Below are 21,366 nucleotides of genomic sequence, written 5' to 3'. Positions count from 1 at the left end.
TGGACATGCGCGCGCGCCCAATCTTGCATGCAAATGTTACTTCCTCGGCTGCCCCCTCCTTGCAAGGGGCTGCCCCCCCTTGAACCACCGCCCCTGGACCCCCTCCCTTAGCCCCACACCGCGCTTTGCCTACTCAGCCGTTGGGTAGGTGGTGCAGAATGTTTGCGTGGCACGCAACATGCAAACATTTTTGAGTTAACTTCGGCTCCACTCTCTTGCCCCGCAGCCAGCACTACCCACTTCCCTACCCCAAAAACCTATACTACGCACTTTTGACTCTTGATAGTGTTAAATGCCACACACACTGCCGCAGCAACAACAGCATGGAACTTGCAGCACAGGCAACACAGGCAACAATGCAGCGCATGTCAAGCGGCAATGCCAAAACAAGCGAAATTTCTTTTTAGGCACGTCGCGTCGGCGACTGCGACTCGGAATCTTGGATGCAAATGGACGTGGCAATGGCAGTGGGGGAAAACTGGGGGAGATATGAGTGCAGAGTTATTGGGGGAGCAGCGCACGAGTGGGTGGGCGTAGCTGTGGGCGGTGCAAGTGGGTGGTGCAGTGGCGCCTGTTGGGGGAAGTGGCCCACGAGGAATTAACTTAAAGCTATAAATAAAATGGTACAAATTAGTTAGTTCTGTGAAATATGGCTGTAAAATACACTTCACATCTCCAGCTCTGCAATGCTAGGCAGAAAATGATGGGAGTTAATAAGATGCAGGTTTATGGAAACACCTTTTAAATTTAAATTGTTATATTGAATTTATTTAATGTGGTATCCAGCTTTCCTGCCTGATTTCATGAAGTAACTATACAATTATGACCAAAATAAGTAATCAAAAAGCCAGATACGTGGCATAAATCCCTACTTTAATTAAGAACTGCAGGTGATCATTTCAGCAATTAAAGGTTAATGAAGAATCGCCTTTTAATTTGTCACTCGCCTGTCGCGCCGCACTGCCAAAATCGAATTGGGGCCAAGGCAGAGCTTAATTCTCGGCGCCGAGTCGAGCAGGGATAATTATTAATTTAACAAACGTCGCATGTTGCACAAAATAATTGACAAATTTTCATATTTAATTGAAGCAGCTGCTGTGCTGTGGCACTCTTCGATGGCCGATGGTCGATGGTTGTTGCCGTTTTGTCTGTCACCAGGGGCTGAAATTCATAAACAATGAGAGTGTGTCGGGCTCCACATGCAACTCATATATTCACGCACACAGCTGCATGTGAAATGTCAGGCGGAAAAGTCGGAAAAGGCGGGAAAATGGTGGGGGAAGAGAAGTGCACACACTGAACGACCGAAGAAGCACTGCTCTTTGTGGATAAAAATTGCGAAATTAAGCAGAAAAAACGTTGAAACGCTGATGTCTGATTTGCGAACATGGGCGAGATGCGATCCCAATTTCAATCCCAATCCGAAACATTATTATGCATTATTATTGTTCGGCGTGCGGTGTGCGATAATGCGACTGCAAATGAAATGCACACACATAAACACGCTGGCGTATAAATAAAAATTGAAAAATTATGTACATTATATTAAAAGGCCAAACAAACGACAAGCGGAAGCGCAGCCATTTAAGTGGAAGTTAACATCCGTCCGAAAGAGCCATTCAGCCGGTCAGCCAATCCCAAACCCAATCCGAATCCCAATCCCCATCCAATCCGCCCACATTCATTCCATTCCACACCCAGCCAATCCCACGCGGGCTCATCCTTTGTTTAAAATAAAATAAAATTGCATATTATTTGCGTATCGGACATTTCAGTTGTCATTTTATTGTCGTGTTTGTTGCTGTTAATGCAAAAATAAAAAGCCACCGTGCTCACTCCCCCGCTTGCCATGGACTCCATTGAGCCACCCCACCACCCAACCACCTACTCAACCACCTAGCCAACCACATGCGCACCACATCTGCATCGGTGGTGTCCTGTGTCAATTTCATGCCACATTGCAGCCTGCCCTCTAATGCAGCCAGCCAGATTATGGAGCACTCCCTACCCATGGCCACTAACATTTTAATAGCGCTCATGATTTCCGAAAATTGAAAATAAATTAGTTGTATATCATTTTCGGTCAGTTGTGCCCGCCCTGCCTCTTCCACCGAAAGTGCGACTGCCTCCGACTGTTTGCATAATTAAACTTTGGCGTATATCCTGTTCCTAAATTGACATTCCGAGAACTCCAAATGTCCGCCGAATGGTTGGCCCCAAAAGTTTGGTTACATTTGCGGATCCGTGCATTTGATACTCTAACTAAAGGAGGATCATTGGCTAGCAATGTTTAAATTGTTTTCTATGCTAGCATAGTTTCTTCAAGTTTTTTCAAGCCTATAAACATATAATAATATGAATTAAAAATCTGAATATTAAATACCTAATAAATTGAGCATAAAAGTGGATCTACCTGCACAATAGACCTTTTATTTATACCACTTTCTCTCTAATTTCCAGTTGTCAAAGGAATAATTATAGCTGCCCCATCCGAAACCCCAACATCCAATTCGTGACTGGACATTTCCCTTTTAGGCAGTCGGGGAACTGCGCTGAACTTGTCCGCTGCCTAATTAGCAACGCATATTTAAATAATTTTCAATTCGATAAGCAGACATTTTTAACTTGAGCTGTCAGTTAGCGTTAAAACGCCATTTTGTTTGGTTTGCTTGCCAAGCTGGAAAAGCGGGCAGATAAATGCCGAGAAGTGCTAAATTATTGTCAATTCAGTTTTTAATTTGTGCAGTTTGTTGGAGTTTTCGCAAATTAATGCAAAAGTCAATACGTTGTTCTCGTTTTCGATGGCAGTGGCGATGGTGGTGGCGTTGGTGGTGAATTTAATTGACTGGTGCAATGGCAACTCGGTTGGCCCCTTTACACCCCCCCCTTCCAAAATCGGCAGGCTCTTCAAATTGTCAATTAAGTTTTATTTAATGCCATTTGCCAGTCGCCCCGCTTTTTGAGGTTATCTGCTACCCTTGAAGTATGCAATACTAATTGTAATTGCGCTAGCTGGCGGCCATTTTGAAAAGCGGAAAAAGGTGGAAACTCGGCGGTGAGTGCCTGTCCGAAACCCGTGCAATTTTCTCTAATTAAAAATTAGCGTAGCAGCAAGAAATCCGCAGCTTTCCTAGCCACCTGGCCTAAAAGTGTAAGTGCCGCCGCCGAAGAGCCGATGCTCAATTTTAATTAAACTCGCAGCCGGCTAATTAGAAATTGCGAGTAGGCCAAAACTTTGGCCGCAAACAGATGCCCATCCTCCACTCCGCTCCACTCGATTCGCAGGAAACCCCAGCCGAACATAAGATCCCGAAAAGCCCCAATAAACAAATTCCCTGACATGTTTAACACTTTCCGCTGGCAGAGCCAGGATACACAAAAATTAAGGACCATCTCTGGCCTTTGTCAGTGGCATCCAAGCATCGAAGCATCCAGGCGGAGAAAGGATGGGGTTTCCCCTGAAAGGAAAGGGGAAAACTTTTGTGTAAATTTCATTTCGTTTGGCGATTAGTGTCGCCTCTCGGGGCGCGTTTTCATTGTTCAAATTGTTACGCGACCATTAAGACATTTTATAATTCTTTATGGCATTAGAGCCCCCCGAACACAAAGTGAAATTCCTACTAATGGCAAAACGAAAGGCCCACCGCGGGTGGTGCAAAGGATGTTCGCGGAAATTAGCATTAAGTGCCAAGGATGTGCCCATTGTTCCCCTTATCGAAGTGCCCAATATACAGGAACCGATAATTCGCAGCTTCCTGAGCCGCACGTCAATTTATCAAGGATGCCAGCATAAAAAGTCCTTCGAGCATACACAGCACTCTTTATGTTTTATATAGGTAAAAAATACAGTTGCCTCTTGGTCATCACGACGAAATTTCTTCGAGAAGTCGAAAATATTAAAGTTTCCTTGCCATACAATGTGTTTTATTCCCCGTGTACCGACTTATATTCGAAGGTCTTGTAACACGCACTCACAACTCAATTATCGCACACTCACACACTTACACACAGCGAAAGAGGGAAAGGGGGTGGAGAAAGTTCACCCCTTTCTCCGTCTGCTGGTGGTGAGGTTGATTTACGACACCCAGGCGGCGTCACCTGAGATTAAAAAAGTAAAAAGCCCGTCGAAAGTGGAAAGTGGAAAAAAGGAGCAGCCAAATGGCGAGGGACGTTGGGACGTTGAAGAAAAGGGCGAAAGGAAGTGCCGGAGAAATAAAGGCATTAAAATCACTGACAGCCAAAAGGATTGTGCCGCAATCACACACACTCACACACACACACACACACACAGGCACACACAAAGGCACATTCGAACGTCAAAAAGGGCAACATCATTGGCACCATATGTTGCGTAATTTGTGTTATTGCCACACCACCTCATATGCATACGTGTGTGTGTCTGTGTGTGTGCGGGTATTGAGCACTTTCTTTTAACCCTTAACCCCTGTAGACTTCATATCCCCTCCCCCCCACCACCAATGCGGTTGTCCTTTTCGAAATCGATATTTAGTTTTTAATTTTAATTCCAATTGCTGCATAAAATATGGCTCTGCACTTCATTTTAATTGAATTCACACACTCTCCTCGCCATGTGTATTGATGTGCGTGTGTGTGAGTGTGGGGGGCGTGACAGGACGCGAACACTCGGATACACACTTGCATGTATAAATTACCTCATCGCCGATAATTGCGGGCCATCAATCTTGGGCACATCACACGGGAAAATTGTCAACGCGCGCAAAAAGTCATCAGACACGAGCACTTTTCCAGCTTAATGGCGAAGGAGCTGCCGTCTACCTATGCGGTTTTCCACTGCCTCGGCGGGGGGTGGGGGGGGGTTCAACGGAATTGGAGGCGAGACTCTGGCCATATAGGTGGGCTTCATTAGGACGCCACATACCTGCGGCTCCACTGGGTGGCTACACTGAACAGCACTGAAGATCTTGAAAGAATATAAAGTAAACACTGTGTGAGTTCTTATGCAGCTTTTATGTATTTGAGGCAGCTTGTACTATACTTTATTATCCCTTACCCAACCAAATAGATTTTGAGAACCAAGTTTTTTGCCCACTGTAATTGCCGACGGGTAATGCAGTAGCACCTAATGTCATAAAAGGCGCGCGAGGACTTGCCCCGTGAATTTGCAAGAGGAGCTCAGGCTGCTCCTCATACCCGTCCAAACGACTCTATACTCGTATAGTAAGTAGAGAGTAAGTAGTTGGTGGCTGAAGTGTAAGGCAATCGTTATTAGTTGCTGGCTGTGCTGCGGGGCCAGCAGAGTTGGTTGACAGGCGCTACATCTTGGCCCGCAGCTGTAGCTGTAGCTGTCCTGGACTGGCAATTACTTGACTCTGAAATCTTATCACGCATTCCCCAACCGGCCACCCACTCACGCACATCATTAGCCAGGCAGCTCCGTTGGCCAAATTACTCATTAGAAAATGTAGCCAGCAGCTGGGTGGGTGGCACGTCCTCATCCTCACCAAACGATGGCCACCAGCCACGACCAACGGTTACAGTGAGCACTAGCTAAATGGCCGCTTGATCCCCGAAATGCAGGGGAGCGGAACAGGGTAAAAACAACTTGACGACGGCAGCGCAGACTGCGCCAAAAGTCAAATTTTCTAGATTGCAATAAATCAAATAGCAATTACACGAAATTAGGCATGTTTTCTCAATTTTGCACACACACACACACACATTGTTAGGCGGGGATTGAAAGGAGCTAGTGTGTGTGTGTGGGTGGAGTCCTGAGTCCTCAGCCCACATGGAGCATTAATTGCAGCAGCTGGGCCACGGCAGCCCGGAAAATGGCAGAGTGTGCGAAATTGGTGAAAGGGTTCAAAGCCGGCAAACTTGAACTTGTCTGGCGCGACGGAAAATCCTGCACCACCAAATTGGTTGTGGAAAGTGTAGCAGTGGTTGAGCATGTGATGGTGGTGGTGGTGGTGGTGGTGGTGGTGGTGGTGTGGGGGCGGCACCATATGCGCCAGCTTTCTAATTATGTAAACTTGGCCATGTCGCTGCGCTGTTGCGATGTTGCGATGTTGCCGCTGCTGCAGCTGCAACACTAAAAACGCCGCTGGGGGACAACGGCGACGACAGGCGGACAACAGACCATAACACATAACATGCACCAGGAGGTGCTCCTCATCGCAGCCCATTCCACTCCCCTTCCCAGTTCAACCCATCCCATCCCATCCCATCCCGTGGCGGTGTCTCCAGTCGCAGCTCCAGTTCGAGTGCTCCTCCCTTCTCCATCCAGCGATTCCTGTTCCCGTTCCCGTTCTCGTTCTCGGATTCGATCGGATGCCCGGCGGAGTGCGTGCTTCGAGCATATTTATCTTATGGCTGCAGCGTTTTGGATTTTTATTACAAATCAATTGAAGCATCATTAGCATAATTTATACAAAGCGTTTCGCTTAATGAACCTGGCCGATCTCCGGTTCCCGCCCTGCAACGTTCTCGAAATCTGTTAGAGGGGTTCGTCCTGAGAACCCAATGCACACAGAAAGGCAGAAAGCCTTTTGAAATCTGATTAAATTGTTCGCAATAAACTAGTTTACTTTATAATCAAATTAAAAACATAATAATCTTACAGATCTAAAATGAATCATTCATTCATGAAAATATGTAAAATGAATAAAAAGGCAGATAACCAACTCTGTTACTACCATCCTGTGAGCATTTTAACCATAGATTTTCTCGCAGTGCCTGCTCTGGTTCAGTTCGGTTAAGTTCTCAGCTCTTGGGTCTGCGATCGCCGCCTAATCACGATCATCAGTCAAACGGCAAATCCGCCGCTCCAGCGCTCCAATGCTCCAGCGCTCCATCGCTCCATTTGGCGCCCTGACACTTTGACTCGCCTGTCTGGGAGTCGCGGATGCCAGTCTTCCTGGGGTTTCACCGCTGCTCCAATGGCCCAAGCCCAAAATAGTCGCCAGGGATCGGTGGCAGCGTATCGCGAACGGCGATCGGTCACGTAGCTGGGGAGTTGGATAACTGGAGAGCTGGAGGTGATGGAGGTACCCAGTCACCAGTTAGCAGTCACCAGTTGAGGTGCCAGTGGCGCAGATCCGTGGCCAAATGTAGCGCCAATTGCTACGCATTTGCGAGCACCGAGGCGCCTATAACAAATGCCAATCGTGTCGCTGTGTGGACGACGCCAGCGATATTTAATTGTTTCTGCGGCGACAACTTATCGGGGAATTCCGATCGGAATTTTTAATTTCTGCAAGTCTGCAGTCCGCTGGATACCTCATCCGCACCTCCTCCAATCCTCCAATCCTCCTCCTCCAAGCCTCCTCCAATGCCATGATGAGTGTCACTGCAGAATGCATAAAAGGCGACGATGTTGCTGCTGATTCTGCTGCTGTGCCTGCAATTTTGCCACCGCTGCTTTATGCAAATATGAGGAACGGACAAAGAGCAGCCAGGCCGGGCTTTTCTGAAAAGTTGGCCAACTGTAATTACTGGACACCCCTCCAAGCCCCATCCCATCGCATACCCAGTGACAACTTTTTCACACCTGTTCAAACAAGTTAATTAACAGCTCGCAAAACTACTTATTAAAATAAGAAAAAAGTAATATAAATAAAAAACAGCGGGAGAGAGGAAAAGAAAGAAGGCAACAAACAGACGAGCAGCCTATGGGAAAGTTTCTAATTAAATGATTGTCATCTCGACTGCGCAGCGCACAAATGGACAAATGGACGCTGACCACCGAGGAGCTATGTATATCCGACCAGCTGGATGCCCAGAGTCGGGAGTGGGGAGTGGGGAGTTGGGAGTTGGGAGCCGGGGGCCAAAACTCCCAGATTGTAGTGCAAACTTTTGTCATTATGCAGGCAGAATGCGCGAAACAAAACCAACAGCAAGGTAGAGCAGCGAAAAAATGGAGAACATAGTGGACAACCAGCTGAAATTATTAGCCAAACTGAGGGGCAGCTGGTCAGCAGTCGAGGTTTTCCAGGCTTAATCCCAGCACAGAAAGAAAAGTCCTTGCTATCAACAAGCCACAGTCATCAAAGCTGGACAACTGAGTCATCTTACAGAAGTAAGAAACAATCACTACTAATCTAATATTACATATTAAAATAGGAAATAAATTGCAAAACATTTACAACTGAGGAACGCAAATTTTTTTGCCGTGCACTCTGCGCTCCACCAATGAGGTCATCAGCAGCTTCATCCCATATATCATCTGCAATAAAGCGATTTTCCCCCGAATTCCCCCACAAAACCCCATCATAATATCCACTCCAAAACAGAGTGTGACGAAAAAGAAAAAAACGAATGCTTCAAAAAAGTGGCTTTGCCTTGGTGGTTGGCCACCAAATTGGCGACAAAAAATTAACGGATTTTGTTGTGGGTTTTTTTTTGGTGCCGTGTGTTTGCCATTCAATTAATATAACTAATGAAAAAGCTGCTAACTTTGGCCAGGCAACTGGCAACGGGCAACTTGCAAGTGGCAACTGCCAGACGAACTGCGTCTCAATTAAGCCGAATCTCTGGGATCTGCCGTGTAATGAAGTTGCTCAACGGCCAGTGGACGGTGTATTTTTTTCTGCTTTTTCTGCTGCTGCTCTTTAAGGATTGCCAATTTATGATTGGAGGTGCCGTGTGGGGGAAGAATGTCAAACTTGTAGATGTAGATTAGCCAGGTGGGAGCCTTGACCACTTCGCCTGATTGGAGCACACCGCAAATGCCAGACGAAATATACGAAAATGTCAACTTAATTCTGCGGTCTCTCGCACTTTGTAGCCAGAAGATGTGGCGACAATTCAGTCGGCTGAAGTGCGAAAAATAATCACAAATTGAGCGAAACCTTTGCGTTTTGATTTATGCCTTATGACCTCAAATAAATGTTGTATTGAGCTTCATAAAGCTAATGTTGCAATGGTATAGAGAAACCTACTGCGTGAATAAGTTAAAAAATCAAATAATGAATTAGATTCCAGTAATGCCATATAAGGAGTTACAGTAAGAACTATAGAACTGTTGCTAAGCTGCAAGACCAGCTTCCCAACTGACCTTTATCCGCTTCTCTAAACGCCACTAGGCTTATGCAAATGGCCCAGCTCCAGAGTTCACTTTCTTTTCATTAGGATAAAAGCGGAGGCCAGAAATCGATGCATTTCGAATGAACTTGGCGGCGACTTCATTAAGCGGCCGTTCGATTGCAGCTTGCGTGCTGCAAAAGCGAAACTTTTCCGCCCCTCGAGTGGGCGGGAAAATGGGAAAATGTGGGAATGGCAATGGGTTGGTTCGATTTCATTTGGCCAGCACTGTCAGGGGGAAATCGAGAATAACAAGCGGCGGCGATTCGAGCCGAGTCGAGTCGAGTCCCAAAAAAAAAAGGGTTAAAAAAGCAATAAATAAAACAAGTGGCAGCCACGGCGACAGCAACGATATTTGGTGAGTTAGGAGAATTGGAGTTTGGGCAGCGAGCAGGAAGATGGGGATGCTGCGAACCCTGTGACAGGCAAATCGCCAAACGAATACCGTGGGGATGCTGGCTTTTCCCCCGCTCCACGTGAATGTGTGGCATTTTCATTTTGTAAATTTGTTTTTCTTGTTCCGTTTGGCTTCATTTCCGTTTCCGCCGCCAGTCTTCTCGTTTTCCATTTGCCAGAAAGTGAATGTCCTTTTCCACCTCCACCCACCCATCTTCCGCCGCTCCACCCAATCACTCGCTGTCGATAAGAAAGTGCGTGTGAAAAGGGTTCCTTCGTGGCTGCATAAATTTGAATTATAATATTGCAATCCTCTGAAGCAGAATCCGGTTCGCATCCGGACTGGTCAGGAATCCGCAGCCGGACTCCTTGCTGGCTGCAATTTGTGTGCTGAATATGTTCCGGCATATATTATGGAGATTTCCCATACCCATAACCACACCCACTCCAATCCGATCCGCTGACTTCTGCCAATGCATGATATAGTCTCACATATCCGAGTGGGGATTTGCCTAAATCAAAAGTGCGTGCTCTTGAATTTATCAAAGGTGGATGTGGACCGTGGACGAGCCAAGGATTCATTCTTGGTCCTGCGGACTTGTGTGTACTTTGTTTTTTTTTCCCCTTTTTTTGTGATTTTTGTTTGCCCGTCTGCGGTTGCGGTCTTGTTTGTTTGGCAAGCGCCGTGATTTATGGCTTAAAGTTTTCGGAACGCGTGCCAAGTCCCCGGATTAGGAAAACTGCCCTGGAAAGCGGCCATTAGAATCCGCACAATTTGCTAGTCGAACGGAACAAAGAGGGAAAAAGGAAAACTATGCTTAGTAAAGTGCAAAACATGACACTTGGCGTTTATGTTAATCACCTGCCCGAAAGCCCGAGCAGCTGCTTCCCAGCTCCCAACTCCCATCTCCATGTCCCAGTCCCAGTCCCAGTCCACCAGCTCCTGCGATTCCGATGTTCTACAGCCATGTTGACAATGACAAATACGCACACGAGTCCGCAAACCATGTCCATATAGAGTGGATATATACACACATTTATATATATATGCGGTATAGTACAGAATAGTATCCAGGAGACACATTTGCACTTTTTGGCTAGCAGGAAAAGTGCAGCTAATGAGTTGGATTGAACATCGCTCGGGAACTCATTAAACCAGCCAGTTGTAGCTGCAGAGCTGCGGAGCTGAAGAGCTGCTGGCTGCGAGATAATGATGAATTTCCATAAGTCGCCGCAGCAGAACGCAACTCGCCCATTAATCTTGGCCAGCTAGACATGGAGTGGGTATGGCATCGGCTGGGTTATGTGGCATAGCAGCTCCTCCTGCTCCTTGACTCGTCTGAGTGTTCTTGTGGCTTCAGAGGATGAGCATCAGGGTGAGGACGAGGATGAGGACGAGAATGAGCATCAGGCTGCCCGCTGTTGTGTTGACATGCGTATGCGTTGTTAATTGCGAAAAAAGGATTACCAGCAGACGGCGACTCCAACTCGGGGGATTACATGTCAGCGTTTAGAAAGTTTCATTTTGCCAATAGCTCATGCGATTTGCATACCAGATGCGAACGAATGCCGTCTGGGAAATATCTTTGTTGGCTTTCCCAATAATACTCTTGATTAGTTTTAGAACCAACTGATTTGATGACTATTTCACTTACAACCATTTGAATAGCATGTCCTACTAATTATGTTCTTATAATATTTCACTGCCAAATCGATTATAATAATGCCAGATGGAGGAAATGCGACCTTTGGAGGCGCATCACCACCGACGTGCCATCATGTGAATGCCTTTAATTAGAGGCAATATGAATGGGATTATCGCCGTTCCCAGCGCCTTTAGCAGCCGATCAACCCCGGACTTGAACTGCAACCCACATAATCCGCTTCATATTGGCCACAACGAATGTAATCAGGTTTCGGTAACCCTAGCCAATTCCATCGATAACACTCCAATGGACCTCACTTCTAATCCTACCCCGCCGCCAACTCGGCCTCGGTTTAAATTTCCTCATCGATGGCCAGGGATTGCCCGATGGCCCGAAAAGCGGAAAGCGAAAAACCTTTTTCCAGATAGACAGCCCGACAGTCTCGGGAGCACAATGCAAGGCAGCACGCCCTGCGATAATTAGTAGACATGCCCATTTAGAGGTTGCCCTTTTTGGCCAAGAGCTAGTTGGTGGAGGAGGAGGGGGCAGGAGAGAGGGGTGGCTTGGTGACGAGGGATCGGATCGGATTGGATTGGATCGGAGGGCATGTAAGTGTGTACTCGAAGCAGAAGGACTACTGCGATGACCATTTCGGTCACGACATAAATCGTGCGTCGGAGCGTCGTTTGCAATTAGCAGCGTTACGTTGTCGAACTCTTAATCAAAAGTATTGGGACCCCAACACTCTGCTTCTTTTATGGCCCACACACCCGCACACACGCACACCCACACACACATACAGGCAGACAGTGGGACACTCGTGCACTCACACAATTGCGGAACGGCAGCAACAAACATGCGGATGTCCTCCGACACTTCCTGTTTTTCTTATTCACTGATTTTTATTCGCTGTTTGAGGATACGCAAATGACCCATTTGGGGGATGTTATTACAACAGCAACGGCGACGAAGTCGTTGATGTTGCTCCTTGCTACCAACCAACCTCTCCCCCTTCCCCTCTTCCATCTGCCACGCCCACGCCCACTGCCACCCCCTCTGGAGGCCATTGAGCTTGAGTTTTGGGCTTGGCATAACGGCACATGCCAAATGGGCACATAAAAAGGATAAAGAAATTATTTTCGCATTGAATCCAAGTCCTTTTGGCATCGGCGAAGAAAGAGACGGAACTAGAGATAAGGACGAGGAGAGGGATCTCCGCTAAGTCCATTTGTGTAATTTTTACTTCCTAACGCTTTTCTGGCGCCATCCAAAAATTCATTTTTCACACTGAGAAAGTAAAAATATTTAACTAAAATGTTATTAATTGCACTTTTATATTATTAAACTGGTTCTTAGTTGTATCTAATAAGCTGAGGGTATTTTATTTAATTTTTAAGAAACTTTCGAGTATAGCTAAGATCATTTAAGTAACAGTTACTCTTCTGCTCAAATCTGACAATCGAGGTATTTGGCAATAATTTGTCTTACGCTGCTGAAGTTGTTGTTATAATGTTTATTGTTGTTATGTTAGTTGTTCTTGTGGCATTGTTGTGGTCTCAGTCTGTGCATACGCCACGTGGCGCCGCTGAGGTCAATGCCAAAAAATTGCAACGCGTGCCAATAATTAAGTCGCCTTCGTCAACATTCTTCGAATGGTTCGCGTCTGCGAAATCAAGAGAAACCAAAGGGCTTCCACCCCTTTTCTTCGGAGCAGGGCATCAAATTGCACGCTGGCTGCAGTTGGTGTCCTTTTGTTAGATGACAACTAGCAGCAGCAGCAACCGCAAGAACAACAAAGGTGGGTTACTCACAGAGTGTCCTTCTGGCCATTGTGAATTCAGCGGCATTGTTGTGGGTGAGGTTGTTTGCGTTAAATTTTTGGATACGCCCTTTGTTGTTGCCTGCGCTTTTGTCTGGGGCATTCTAAAAATTAAATGCACAAAAGGCGGATTTTATTTCATCAACAAAACGGGAAACGGCAGCTTCTGTTGTTTGTTAAAGCATTCGCCCACGCAACAACAAAAACAATAACAACGACAACAACAATGGCAACAGCAGCAACAACAACGACAGCAATGAGCGGCAGGACGAGGCATTTTTTTATGCTCACTGCTCAGTGAGCAGAACGCACCTCTTCCCCATCCTGCAGACTGCTATGCGCTATGTCCTTTGATGCACTGCACGAAAATGTTTGAAAAACATCATATGCTTTTATCATTATATTTATTTAAAAGGAACAGGCATTTTATCATTATATTTATTTGAAAGGAACAATCATTTATGGTTTTCGATACAGATACTTTGAAGTATTTTTTATTTTAAAACGAATCTGGAAAGCGGAATGTAAAATGTAATTTCTTTTATTTGGTTGGAGTTATTTACTTTAAGATATTCTTAAATATACTCAAACGTGTCTTTTGCCTACTTCTATTTGCTAGTCATTACTTGGATATTTCGCCAGTGCACTGTTCTTTCTGCCAGTCGCCACAGGCAGATCCCAGATCCCAGAACCGGGAACCCAGTGCCTCAACCTCAGCCTCCGCCGCCTCCGCCTCCAACTCCGTTCGCAACAACAATTCTAGAAACAGACGTTCCACTCAACGCAGCTGAGCCCACCGCTCCCCCTTTCGGTCCTCGACTTTCCATCGACCTTTCACAAAGGTAGAGAGCTGGAAACTGAAAACTGCAAACTGAAAACAGAAAACTGCTGCGCTTTGCATTGTTTTCATTTCGGACTTTAGTGGCGGGGGGATTTTCCAGTGGGTTTATTTATTTTTCCTCTGCCTGCCACCGTCTCCTTCCCCCTTCATTTACCCCGTCCCCTTCCCCTGCAGTGAGTGCATTCTCCTTTTGTATCCTGAAGGGGAATTTGAATTCCGTTTGGCTTGGTTTTGGGCAAACATACGCTAAATGTGCCTGGGCCGGTGATAAATCGCTGCTTATGCAATCGAGTGTTGGCAGATTGGCTCGAGTGGCCTAAAGATGCTGCTTGTGGGCCACTTCTTCAAGTATTGTATTTCCGGCACCTGGTACTACCACTCAATATATGTACCTACAGTAGGAAAAATACTGTGCATTTAACTGATTGCGTTCTAAGCACGTTATTGACCAGACATAGACTAAGAAGCTACTTCATAGATTGAAATGAGTTGTTGTGTAGATCCTTAATATACATATGTTTATAGTACACTCAAATAACACTGCTTTTTCCTAAACGATAGCTGAAAAATCTGCTTAAATTATCTCCGATGTTATACCTTATATTTTCCTTTATACTTTGCTTTCTGTAACCTTGCTTAACTCCCTTGAAAGGACCCTTCAGAAGAGCAGCCATCGCATTCGGAAACTTTCGGCGGCCGTGAGCACTTAAGTAATTGTAACTACTTGCCCTGACTGATATTGCCTATTTCACAAATTATTATGAGGCCCATTTGGAGGCCCATTCCCCCCGCCCTTGCCGCTTTTCCGACTCCCCCGGAAAATCCCCAAAGCGGCGCTGATGTTACGCCTGTTGTTTAACGGCTTGATGCCAAAAAACGACGACAACGACGGCTATGAGCCTCATCGCATTCAATTATTTCGGCATTGTGCGCCATCTCCCAGTCTGACTGTCTGTTTTTCCAGCTCCCAGAAGGAGGAACAGTAACAGAAACAGGCAAAAAAAAGAAACACACAATCCCTCCAGGCTGAGTGGGTGGTTTTTTGGGGGGGTGGGGGTGGAGTATGGGCCAAAGGTTGAATTGGTGAATTGGTGTTCGGTGCGTACGCCGGAGTTTAATCTTATCGGCCAGCTAAGATCGCCCGGCAACCGGGGGTCCAGAACTACTTCATTTGACTCCGGGAATCCCCCCTGCCCTCCTGCCCCCCTGCCCGTGCCACGTGAATGCGAGAGCGTATTGCATAATTTCACAATTTTCCATTTGATGCTCGTTTTGCGCCGCCACCGCCGTCGAGATGTTTGTCTAATCAACTGTCATTTGTTTGACGTTTCCCTCAGGGAAGACGACAACGACAGCGACAACTCCTCCGAAGAGGATGGGTCTGGGAATCCAGCTCGGAATGGGTATGGGTACACTGCAAGAAAGTGTGCCAGCTCATTGCATTGGGTAACAAGTTGTACTAACAACTTAGCAACTACTTAAGTAGTCACTTGAGTAGCGCCTTTGCTCTCACTGGTTTAACTCACTGTAAAAATGTTTAATATTTGTGGAAGGATCAGCAATACTTTTTTCCATGTGCACACCTTCAGCAGTGAGGATGACTCCGCGAGGATGGGTATTCCAGATGAGTCTGAGACCCAAAACGCACCAGGACGCAATGCACAGCTTCGTCGGCATCGGCACTCTTGCTGATTGCTGCGGGGTGAAATAAACCCCGTGCGGCGGCCTGGGCTGCCGAGGGTTAAGGCCGTCAAGGGGGTGCGGCTGCAAAAAGGGGCTACAAAAAACGCTAAATACCGAATGTGTGCCTGCGTCCCCCGGTGACAAGTGCCCCCCTCTCCCAACCGCCCATCACCCAACGTCCACGAATCCCGTGACAATGACAGCAAAACGTAAACGCAAAGCCAAATGTTGTTTTCAGTGAATTTGATGACTTTTATGTGCGCCGAGACAAGAGATCAGGCGTTTAAGATGGCCACGGGGTTGCCCATTCAGATGTTCGGGTGTTTAGATACCCAGTTGTTACTGTTTGTACCGCTTTAACTGCTGTTTGACGACCGTTTAGATGTGTTTGCCATTGTTTGCCCTGCTCGCTGGCCCGGGCAATTGGCTTAAGGCGCTTAAAATGATTTCTAATTAGCCGGAAGTGGGCACAAAAAACGGGAGATAGCCGAAAGTACTGGCTTACCTAAAAGGGTGGCGATTTGAATATGTTAATATGATGTCTTAAGCTAAATTGTGTTTAAGAAGAATATCTCAACTATGGAGGCAATGAACTTGCGGAGTGATAACGTACTAACAGAACCAGGTTACTTAAGTGATCACAAGCACTTTTATTGATCCCCGTAAATATCAAGTGACAATCCCACACAACGACTTAATAAATTAAACTTTTCGCATTTACACGACGCGCATTTGTCGCTGCTACTCAGCCTTTTGCTCATTAGTCGCGCGAACGTGATGAGATTTGCGTTTCGGCCCTCGAATCGTGGCACATAAATTCCAATTATGTCAAATGTAATATTTTAATAAACACTTTCGCGATGGCCAAAACGGAAAGCGAAGAGCGAGGAGCGAAGAGCGATGTGAGAGCAGGAAAAGTGGTAGAGGACCATAAATCTCTGCGCTCTCGACGACGTCAGAACGGGCAAGCGGCGCAATTAATTAACGCCTCATTAAAACCCAACCGACCCAGACTGGCCAAAACACAGAAAAAAAACACAGAAATAATAATAATAAAAATCCAAAGTTTCCCCAACGAATGTGGGAAAATGCCGGGCCACGAGCTTTGTTTGCCAACCCATTCCGGCCAAATCTCTATCGCTGCTCTCACCTGCCAGGTGGCTGGTGACTGTTAACTGCTGACTGCTAACTGGTAACTGGGTATCTGGGTATCTGGTAAGTGGCAGATCACTGCATCTGGGCTGGCTTCCTGGGCTTCTGGGTTCCTGGCCAACCTCCGGACTTATCGATGGCTCAATCAGTCCGGCTGACTGGCTCACATAATGGCTTGATAAAGAGTTGGCAGGAGGACCAGACCAACTCCCAGTTGTAACATTGAAAATCAGCTCAAATTGCCATTAAGATTTTTCGGGCCGGCAAAGGTAGATAGCGTCGAATGGCAGGATAATGCAAAATGAAGTTGTTTTGTTTGGCCGGGATTGGTTCTCGCCTTCAAAGGGTTGCCGGGAACGGCCCATCTCTCCGGGAAACTCTCGATTCCCAGGGGCGACATTTTGCGTTTTGGTTTATGCGTCAAAGCCAAAGTCAAAGCTAAAGCCACTGCAAACGCAGAAGCAGAAGCAGAATCAGAAGCAGCCGTCATTGTCTTGGGTTTCTTTTAGCCATTTCCGCTTCTTGAAGGGGTTCGTTTGCCTTCCAACTCGCTTTTTTATGACTTTTATATGTATATATAAAAAATTGCATTTTTAATTATCAGCTACGCGCCCGCAGGTTAGAAAACTAATTCCAAAGCAACCCCAAGATGCGAAGTGCTGTCCTTCGCTTTGCATTATCCCTGAGATCCTGGGAAGAAAGGGGAGGGGGGGGGGTTTCTCCAAGGTGTGGGGATGTCTGAAAGGGCGGTTCTTAATGGCGGGTTGCCTTACCTGCCTGCATTGATTTGGCTTGTAGAACATCGGCAATTATTGAACTTTCAACGGGAAAATTTGCATAAAAAGGTGCTCTAATTGAATCCGCCCAGCAAAAGGATTTCCCTCTCCTCGCTCGCCTGCTAAAAGGAAAAGACGGAAAATTACGAAAAAAATGGGAAAATAGAAAAGCTGCTTTCCCCGCCTTCCTCAGCTTCTCCTCGAAGACTCTTGGCTTTCGGCCTGGCCTGCTCCACCATAATAAGAAATTCAAATAAACCGCGCGCGCTGTCATCTTAAGCTATGCCACGCCTCCGACGAAAGCACGCCCCCAAGTGCCAACCCCTGGCCAAAACCCCTCCCCCCTCCCCTTACCAGCATAGTCGGTTTGGCTAAACTCGAGCTTAGCTGCTACGGCATGGCCACACTGCGCGAAACAGTTGGTCTGATGAACTCATGTCGTGATCTATTATTATTTGATAAGCTAAATAACTTAGCTTTGTATAGTTTATAATAACCGTGCATTTAAAAGATATCTTCAATTGCTGCTTCTGGTTTCTAGTCAATCGTCCCATTTATTACCAATTTATTTACACATCTGCTTGTCGCCTTGGTGTTTTTCTTTTTCTCTCAGTGCAGCCCGCATTGCTCGTGTCTCCTGGCTCCGTTCTCGCTTTCGTCCTGGCTGTGCTGCGCTAGAGCTTCAGCTTTAGCCCCAGCTTCTGGTCCTGGTGCTGGTCCTGCTCTCGTCGTCCTTGCGCACTTTCCAGTCGACAGGATTTCTCAAAGATAAGGGAATTGCTCTGTCAAGTAAAGTGATATATGGTCCGAAAGGACTTCAATTTATACAATTTCTCTTATTTTTTCGCTACTTTTTGCGTTTGCTTTTTTCCCAAGTCCCCCCTGCTTGTTGCCCTTTTTCCCGCAGTGTTGATATTGGGTTCAGCTCGAGGATGGAATGGCATTGGTAAGCTGGATTCTGGGGCCCAAGCTGAACTTCCCCCCAGTTCCCGACTTTTTGGGGTTCGCTGCGTGCTCGACAAAAATGCGAATTTGCGAGTTTAGTTTATTTTTCTGCTTTTAGACAATTTTCATTTATTTGTTGTTGGTTTCGGGAATGGGGGGATTGGGGGGCGTAAGGAAAAGCAATACGTAAAATGGGAAAATAGGAATTCATGACCTTCGGTGTGTGCTATAATTTAATACACTGCGTCCAGCCCAGCCAAAGGATATTTTTTGCCATTTTCAGCCTCATAGGATGCATGGCAGTGGATAAAGTCTCGATCTTAAGGATTAACTGTGGCAAGACGACGATAAAACAGAGCCTGAAAAAGTAATTTACTAAAGAGTAACTACTAGAGAGTTATTGGAGACAGTAGAAATTATCAATTGCTTTGTACTGAAACTTATGGTTCAAGATAGGATCTCAATCATTGAACTTTCTCTATCTTCTAAAAAATAAGAAAATGTAGAATTTGGTTGCTTAATAATTTTAAATTAGGTAATTTAATTTACTTATGCCATAGTGTTAGTAGTGCGTACATGAAAACAAATTTCTTGCAGCTTTTAGCTTCCTAATGGATGTTTACAAAATCCTCAAAATGACAAACAAATAAGCAGAAGAAACCGCTGCCAGCAAAGTCAATAGAAGAGAAAGTGCTCACAATATATACATATATTTTAATTTTAATAAATAAGCAAAATGGCGACCAACAGATTTATGCGACTCAGCCGACGACGCCAATAAATGGAGTAGACGGCCATAAAGACTTTCAGCACCCGAGGGCATGGGATATGGAACCAATTTATGAAACGGAGCGTTCACAACAAATGTCTGGATGGAAAAAAAAGTAGCGGAAAAAGTCGCGTCTCGTCTGCAAATATGAACTTCAAATCGGGCGCAAAGCTGAATAACTCGGTGGCTGAGTGAATGGAACTGAATACGGGGATCTGAGGCACCCTGGACTTTCGGCACATCCTCGCCGGTTTGCGGTGGAAAGGCAAGGATCTGTCAGCTGCAGGACAACGGGATGCGAGCCTGCAATTGACGGACGCATTGTGCGGCGGACTGTTTTAGGACTCAGCCAACAAAGGCGCCAGTGCTTGCGCAACAGGGGACGCTCTGGCACCCCGGCCACCCACCAGCCACTCACCTCCCACTCATCAGCCACCCACCAGTCACCCACCAGCCACCCACCACCCACTAAAGAGCCACCGAACCCACGTCCCGAGAACCAGCTGGCATTTTGGGGTGGCTCTTGCGAAATTTCGGCCAAACCTCAAAAGCATTCGATTGCCTTAAACGCAAAAATAAACCAGTCAGCCATAAGGACGTGCACTGACAGAAAAATACGTTAATTATGCATATTGACAAAAGAACTATTATCACTATTATTGTAATAAATGTTAAAATTTCACCTAAAATATGCAACTATTGAAAAGCTACAAAGGACGTTAGATAATCTATTAAGCACTATCGAAATTTAATTATGGTGTAACATCTACTGGTGCACTTTGTCACAATTAACTTTTAGTTTCATCTTGAAGCAGTACATCTTTTTTTCTTGCAGTGCACAAGTGTTCCAGCATCTATGTATATGATGCAAAGGATGTTGTCGATGGCGCAGACAACGAATTTGCGTTAAATTATAATTAGAATTTCTTTTTTATAGGCAATCATCTCCTGTTTGAGCGAGTGTGTGTGTGTGTGCGCGTGTGTGTGTGTGTGTGAGCCTGTTGTGTGGGTGTGTGTTGTTGGTGTGCCTTTGTTGTTGCTGCTGCTGTAATGTGTCCTTGGGGCGTCGTTTAATTGCTTTTACCAATTTGATTTTCAAGTGCCATTAAGCCGGGCACGCCCCACATGCCACGCCCCCGTGCCTGGCGCAATTTCACCGCCTCCGCATGTGGCAGGAAAATGAAAGCGAATTCAGCGCGGAGCATGAGAAGTGAAAGTATCGCGCGTGCCTCAATTAATTGGAAAATGAATGAAGCTCGCCACTGGCGAACTCATTGTCTATATTTTTTTTGGGCTGGGGGGAAATCTCGGGAAAATCGGGTAAATCGGGAAAACTGCGAACCGAACGAAAGCCAAACAGAATGACAGTTGCACGGCCGCCGTCGCTTGCCATTTGCCGTGGAAATTCCTCTAGCCGGCATAATTAATGGCGCATGTTGAGGGCCCAGGGCGGGAAAAATTATTAATTGCCACAACTGGCAACTGTCGCCATGTTTGCCGAACCGCCAACTTTGGCAACCTGACGCTGTCGTCGCGTTGTATTTTCAACTGAAATCCGACAGCCGTCTGGTCCCTGCTCCCAGGTCCCAGGTCCCTCTATATGCCGAATTCGAGATTCCGATGCCCCAATCCGCAGTGCCCAATCCGCAATCCCCCATCCTTCATTCCGCACCCCGCATCTCCAATCCGCAATCAGCAAACCCCAATCCGCAATCCTCATGCCATGTCATAAGTCGTATGCAACACAGCGGCTAATTGTTAGCAGCTTCCTTTGCCGCTTATTAATAGAAAATTAAAGCAATTATCAGGAGCAGGGAAATAAGTATGGCAAGTATGGCAAAGGGATCGACTGGCATGAGTAATTCCGCAGCCACATGGGCAGCGCACAACGTGCAACACACACACACACACACACACTCGCAACTTGCAACACAAATGACAAAAACACAAGCAGCAACATCGAGGGGCTGGCATCGCTCTGTTGCATTTCGCATGAAATTAATTACTTTTGGCACTTTTCATTGAGCAAACACATTCTTTTTTCGCCTCCTCCTTCGACTGAGGCATTCGCTGCTCTTGTTTCATTCAGCGTCCCGAAATGAAAAATTGTTGTAAGAATTAATTACGCGCCAAACGCAGCAGCAGCAGCAGCAACAGCACCACCACCAAAAAAAAATAAAACAAAACAATAAAAATTAAGTAAAAGAAAAGAAAAGCTACCAGAAGTAGCAAGAGCACTGCAATCAGAAGTCGGGGAACAAATCATCATTGGTCCGCTT

The 21,366-nt window shown here is 46.2% G+C and overlaps 1 pseudogene; it reads right to left on the bottom strand.

The window, feature by feature from the left end:
* Positions 1-9,274: 9,274 nt before the first annotated feature.
* On the bottom strand, positions 9,275-9,864 carry LOC122622080 (annotated as a pseudogene).
* Between the last annotated feature and the right edge of the window lie 11,502 nt (positions 9,865-21,366).

The sequence above is a fragment of the Drosophila teissieri genome, chromosome 3R, assembly GCF_016746235.2.
Source record: "Drosophila teissieri strain GT53w chromosome 3R, Prin_Dtei_1.1, whole genome shotgun sequence".
NCBI classification, from domain to species: Eukaryota; Metazoa; Arthropoda; class Insecta; order Diptera; family Drosophilidae; genus Drosophila; species Drosophila teissieri.
Note: the sequence above shows the minus strand (reverse complement) of the source record. Positions and strands in the feature narration are given on the sequence as shown.